The sequence below is a fragment of the Nicotiana sylvestris genome, chromosome 5 (genome assembly GCF_000393655.2).
Source record: "Nicotiana sylvestris chromosome 5, ASM39365v2, whole genome shotgun sequence".
Lineage (NCBI taxonomy): Eukaryota > Viridiplantae > Streptophyta > Magnoliopsida > Solanales > Solanaceae > Nicotiana > Nicotiana sylvestris.
Genome location: NC_091061.1, coordinates 73,711,993 through 73,718,419, shown reverse-complemented (window position 1 = coordinate 73,718,419; position 6,427 = coordinate 73,711,993). Strand labels below are relative to the sequence as shown.

General features: G+C 37.6%; 1 long non-coding RNA gene across 1 annotated transcript; it reads right to left on the bottom strand.

Annotated features, from left to right (window-relative positions):
• Window positions 1-331: 331 nt before the first annotated feature.
• LOC104211933 (uncharacterized) lies at window positions 332-1,597 on the bottom strand. Its single transcript, XR_707262.2, has 2 exons — window positions 1,013-1,597; window positions 332-521 (listed from the first exon to the last, which is right to left on the bottom strand). It is a non-coding gene; the product is annotated as an uncharacterized lncRNA (long non-coding RNA).
• Between the last annotated feature and the right edge of the window lie 4,830 nt (window positions 1,598-6,427).

Genomic DNA, 6,427 nt, shown 5'->3' with positions numbered 1-6,427 from the left:
TATTGGATTATACTCAACTACTACCAGTTCATTAATTAAAACCGCATAGCAGACTTAGCTAAGTCTGCTAAATTTCCCTTGTTCAAATTCATTTTTTGATGGGCCAACTTGATTTCTATTTAGAGAAACTTGGTCCAAAATATGTATCCAATCAATATACTTTAATTTACCCCTAATTAGTTTGGTCTGCTAATAGGATCCATCCAGTGAAAACCAATGCAACCTTACAAAGGATATGAACACAGAAGCAAGAGAAACTAGAAATTCTGGCAATTAAAGGAAATCCATTAACTTTCCTTCACTAAATTCTACATCGCTCAACATAATAAGATGAGGAAACAAAGTTGTCATTCACATTAACCATTTATCAAAGAATAAAAGTTCACTTCCCAATCTCCTGAAACAACACCTACATATCTAATATTCCTGAGAAACAGAGCCAAATTCAGCTTTCCCTTTTTGCCAATCTTCTTAGGAAAACAAATTCTGGTGAATATTGGGCAGAACCCCACCATTAAAAACTGTTGCAGACCCCAGCAAATCGCTTAATTAAAAGGAATTAAAACCATTTACAAAGTCACTATGGCAATAGTTCACATGATTATCACAACTATATCCATATTACAATGACTATTTTTAAGCCAACACTTTCAACATCAGACTATAACTACAATTCCCAGTAAATTCGAAAATCAACATGTGCTTCCACGGAAACTTCATTAATAATTGAATCACAGAAACAGAGAGGGAGAGAAAGCTATGCTGATCCGCCACCATTAAACAAATATTCGACCAATTCTCAACTAAAAAAAATGTAATTAAACTTGTATGATTGCATAAACCAGCGCAGCATTCTTAGCAAGAAAATAGGGACCGAATTAATCCAAAAGGCATCATGCTTCATGAAAATAACACAGAAATCAAAAATCGAGCAAATCCTCAAAGCTAAGCATGAACTCAACCGTTTTATTCATTTAGTGCAAGGACAAGACAGAAAAATTTCAAAACTAACCTGATCGAACAGAGCACAAGCTACAATAGGCCAAATAACGACATAAATTAACTCGAACGGAGCTCAAAGGAAGTAGAAACAACAAAACACAACTTCATCTTCTAAATTTGGAACAAAACTCGAACATCCAGAAATGACAGAGGTGATGTAATAGTAGAGAAGAGCAATAGCGAAGGCTGCCAAAAAAGGCTCGCCGGCAACCTTGGGTAATAGAGCTTCGACACGATTAATGGGGAAGCTTCGGAGCTGCTTCAATGGCTTTTTTCAGAGGTATTTCGGCTGGTTTTTGTGAGTTTCTACATGGTATATCGAAGGTGTTTCAATGGAGGTTTAGGGGATGGTTTTTGGTGAAGGAAATTAAAGCTCTTCGTGGATAAGGTCTGATCTTCTCCTCTCCGTTGCTGAGCGAGAAATGAGGGACCAGACCAAAGGGAAACGACGCTCCAGTTCTCAAAATGGGTAAGGGATTTGATATCGTCCTAGGTCTAGTGTCTGTGTAGTTGAAGATGAGTAATGGAGAAGAGAGGGGAGCCCTAGGTTGCGCCGTTCTATCGAAAAAGGGGGAGGGGTATCTGATCTTATATCTTTTTGTGTCTAAAAATCTGTCCTTTTAATGTTAGGTCTAGGATCATATTAGGTTAAGGTTGGGGGGGTTTTAGCCTATTTTGGGGGGAATTAGGCCATCAGAAATGATTTTTAGCCCAAATTCGAACCAAGACCAAATCAAAACCCGTTCTTTCTTTTCCTTGATTTTTGCAATGTTAGCCATTTTAAACTCTAATTTAGTTTAATCTAATTTTTGTATGGCTAGCCTATTTATTTATTTTGCCTAATGATGGATTAATGCAACTAATTAATTAATTAACCTAAGAATGCAATTTTTTGATTTTTAGTTATTTAAAAGATGCATACGATAATATAATTAATTCTTAAATGCAAATTAAACCTAAGATAGCCTGAAATTAAAACGTGACAATTTTTTATGATTTTAAAATATAAAAAATGTATGGAATGCAACTAAATAAAGAAAAACTCCTAAAAATCAATTAAAATTATTTTTGGTCTATTTTTTAGAGTTATTTTCATGTAGGGCAAAAATTAGGTGCACACAGCTGCCCATCTTTGCTCGGAAACATGAAGAGTTTTCGGGCAAAGATAAAGTGAGCAACTACGAGCAATTTTTGCCCGTTTGAAACTCCACTTGGAAGCATTTTGAAAAAGTTTGACCGAACCTTGCTTCGGAGGTTGCCTACATATCCTTGGCTTTAAAGAAATCATGTCAGTGTAGTTCTGGAAGTTTTGGTAGATGGGACTACCGGAAAACTGTGATTTCACTATTGTTGCTGCTGTTTCTGCTTGCTTAGCTCCTTATCACACCAAAATGAAAGATGAAAAGTTAAACTAGCTAAGCCTATCAACTACGAGTTACAAGATTTCTATCTATAAACCTTCTAAAGCTTGATCTTGAGTCTTGGATGGTTCTTCCTACAGACTCTGATCTGAATCTTGATGCTTGTTAGTTCCAACCGCTGGTTCATTCTTTTTCAGCTTTTCGGATCAAGGCGGGACTATGCGAAACTTGTGACTTCAATCTTATATTGGGTAGTCTGCATCTTTTCTCCACTTCTACACTTAGAGTTCAACTTCTTTTCTTGTTTCTTCTTTTCTTTTATTTGGTTGAGACTTCTTCTTTTGGTCATCTCAAATCTTGTGTCTCACGGTGAAAACTTGTTCAGGCACCAAAGCAAACAAACAAACGAAATTTTCTGCCCCAATTTTTACTAGGAAAATTTTGTGAGTTATTGGTAACAAAAAATCTAAACTATTTCTTTATTGAAAGTAGTAAAATCAGGATTGTGTATCCTTGAGAAAAGAGATTAGGGAGTGGAGTCATATATCTATGATGAAATCAACCAGGGAGTGGAGACCCTATATTGGAAAAGAGATTAGGGAGTGGAGACCTTATGTCTAAAATAAATTCAACTATGGAGTGAAGACCCTATGTTGGAAAAGTGACTAGGGAGTGGAGACCCTATGTCTAAAATAACTTCAACTAGGGAGTGGAGTCCTTATATTGGAAAAGTAGACTAGGGAGTGGAGACCTTATGTCTAAAGTAAATTCAACTAGAGAGTGGAGACCCTATGTTGGAAAAGTGACTAGGGAGTGGAGACTCTATGTTGGAAAAGTGACTAGGGAGGGCAGACCCTATGTCTAAAATAACTTCAACTAGGGAGTGGAGACCCTATGCCTAAAATAAAATCAACTAGGGAGTGGAGACCCTATGCCTAAAATAAAATCAACTAGGGAGTGGTGACCCTATGTTGGAAAAACGACTAGGGAGTGGAGACCCTATGTTTAAAATAAAATCAACTAGGGAGTGGAGACACTATGTTGGAAAAGCGACTAGTGAGTGGAGACTCTATATCTAAAATAAGTTCAACTAGGGAGTGGAGACCCTATGTTGTAAAAGTGACTAGGGAGTGGAGACCCTATGTCTAAAATAGATTATATTAGGGAGTGGAGACCCTATGTCGGAAAAGTGACTAGGTAGTGGAGACCCTATGTCTAAAGTAAATTCAACTAGGGAGTGGAGATCCTATATTGGAAAAGTAGACTAGGGAGTGGAGACCCTATGTCTAAAGTAAATTCAACTAGAGAGTGGAGACCCTATGTTGGAAAAGTGACTAGGGAGTGGAGACCCTATGTTGGAAAAGTAACTAGGGAGTGCAGACCCTATGTCTAAAATAACTTCAACTAGGGAGTGGAGACCCTATGCCTAAAATAAAATCAACTAGGGAGTGGAGACCCTATGCCTAAAATAAAATCAACTAGGGAGTGGTGACCCTATGTTGGAAAAGCGACTTGGGAGTGGAGACCCTATATCTAAAGTAAATTCAACTAAGGAGTGGAGACCCTATGTTGGAAAAGTGACTAGGGAGTGGAGACCCTATGTCTAAAATAAATTCAACTAGAGAGTGAAGACTCTAGGTTGGAAAAGTGACTAGGGAGTGGAGACCCTAGGCTACCATATTTTTTTTTAATTTTCTTCTCTCTCTTTTTTTTTTAATTATTTTATTTAAGAAAAAATGAGTAAGAATGCAGAAAAGAATTCGGAAGAGACTTCCTTTTTTGGATTGATTATTGCTGCAATGCTGTTCTAGCCCTTGCGCAATTTCTTTTCGGTTGCACCTGCTTCTTGTAAGGTTTCTTTGGATTTGCACTTGTTTCATGTTTTCAAACAAAGAACAATCTGTAAGTTTGAAATGGTGGTTGGTTTTATGGCCTTGACTGTTTCAATCACTTACTCTCGGCCCTACTTCTTTGATGAAGATCTCAGCTGCAACTGCTCGTTCCCTGAGGACCGATTTCATTTGCCCTGGAGAACCTCTGGTTTTTCCAGACTTTGCCATGACGGTTTGTCAAGGGGGACTTAAGCTTTCAACGTTTTTTTGCCTTTGTGGGCCTTTCCTTTTTGACTTCCTTTTCTTATTCTTTTTCTTCTTCTTTTTCTCTTTTTTTTCTTTTTCTTTTTTTTTAACTTCGGAGTATTGGGGAACTTTTGCTCCTCAAACTTTGGCGCAACGGCTAGTCGCGTGGGACTTAACCTTTTTCAACTTTGTTTTGCCTTCGTAGGCCTTTCATTTATGGCTTCTTTTTTCCAACTTTAATTTCAGATCATTTGGGTACCTTGGCTTTTCAAAACGTTGCCGAGCCGATTAGCCAAACGGGACTCAACCTTTTCAACTTTATTTGCCTTTATAGGAACTTCAGTTTGATTTTCTCTTTCCGAGAGTTTTGATTTCGAAACATCGGCCGACATGGCCAGTCGAGGTTGACTTGATGCCCCTGACGAGGTTGGGTGCCCTTTTGCACATTAGCTCATGTCAAATGAAAGCCCTGTAAATCAGTCTTGCCATCCCTTCTTTGTCTCAATTTCAGAATAGAGTTAGACCGAAAGGGATTCAAACGAAAAACAAACAAAGGAATTGACAAATGAATTTAGACAAGAGGTATCCCTTTCGAGGAAAGGAAAGAAGGACTTATCTGGAGTACATGCGGACTTCAATGAACATGACATGCCTTTTGGACTGCATGCCTAATCTGTGTAAACCGTCCGACTCTCAGAAATTCATCACAACTTTTGCCTCAAAATCAAGAACCTTGCCAGGACTCTGTCGATGCCGATGGCTGGGAGGATCCTCTTTTCGATCAGGGATGCCCTTTCCCGGTTTTCACGAGCTTACCTCTCTCATTTCTCTTCTCACCATTGACTTATAATGCTCTTTGCGAGTTTTCACTAACAATATTCTCTCATTTCACTTTCTCTTCTTACTGTCGCCTCACGATGCCCGTGTGGGTTTTCACCAATAAGACTCCCTCATTTCATTTCTCTGCTTACCATCGCTTTACGATGCTCATGTGGGTTTTCACCAATAAGACTCTCTCATTTTATTTCTCATTTTGTTGTATCAGATCCAAGTTACTCTATCCTCCCATTTTGAACCTCTTTGCCGATTGATCAGAAGGACTTGAACAGAGTTTTGCAGTAAAAAGGATTTGGATTGAGTTACAACTTTGGAACCTTTCGGGCGAAACCATTACCGAACCATTATAACATCTGCCCCAATTTCACTTTTGGGGAAATGTGGATTTTTATTTTGGTGTCACTGAACCCCAGAGAGAGGCCGCCTACGTATCCTTTCGGAATCAAGTCGAACGTAGTTTAGGGAGCTTTGTTTTTTTTTTTGATTTTCTTCTGTTTTGTTTTGTTTTCTCTTTCTTTTTCCTCTCTTTTTCATTTTTTTTCATTTCATTTTCTTTGTATTTTCTTCCTTATTTAAAATTTTTCTTTTTCTTCTCCTTTTTTACACTTTTCATCTTATTTTTTTTATTTTTTTTTCAATAACACTTTCAGGTTCCAAAGAGGGTAATCAGAGAAAAGTAACCGGCTCAAATGGTTTGCAAAGGGTTGATAGTATTTGGGTAGCGAGAATAAAAGTCTTTTTTATCCCAACCAGATAACATTTATATTATATAGAGGATCCAACATAGTACCTTTTGGCTGCATTTGCATTGACAGTCGTTTCAGGACATTTCCTTCGATGTTTTCCAGGTACAACGCTCTTTTGGGTAGTACCCTTGTTACCATGTATGAATCTTTCTAATCTGGAGCCAATTTTCCTCTAGTTGTTCCAACTCTTTGTTTTATTTCCTTAAACTTATCTTCAATGCAATCTAATTCTTGATTCATTATTTTAAAGTCTGACAGCGTTTTAGGATCTGGGCATGAAGTCCGCAAGCATGTCATGTTATTGAAATCTGTATTTAACAGAACTAAAAAGAGAATAAGGAAAACGACAAGATTAAGAAAAGAGACATTCCTGGACAATGAAATATTAATTTCATTTGATTTT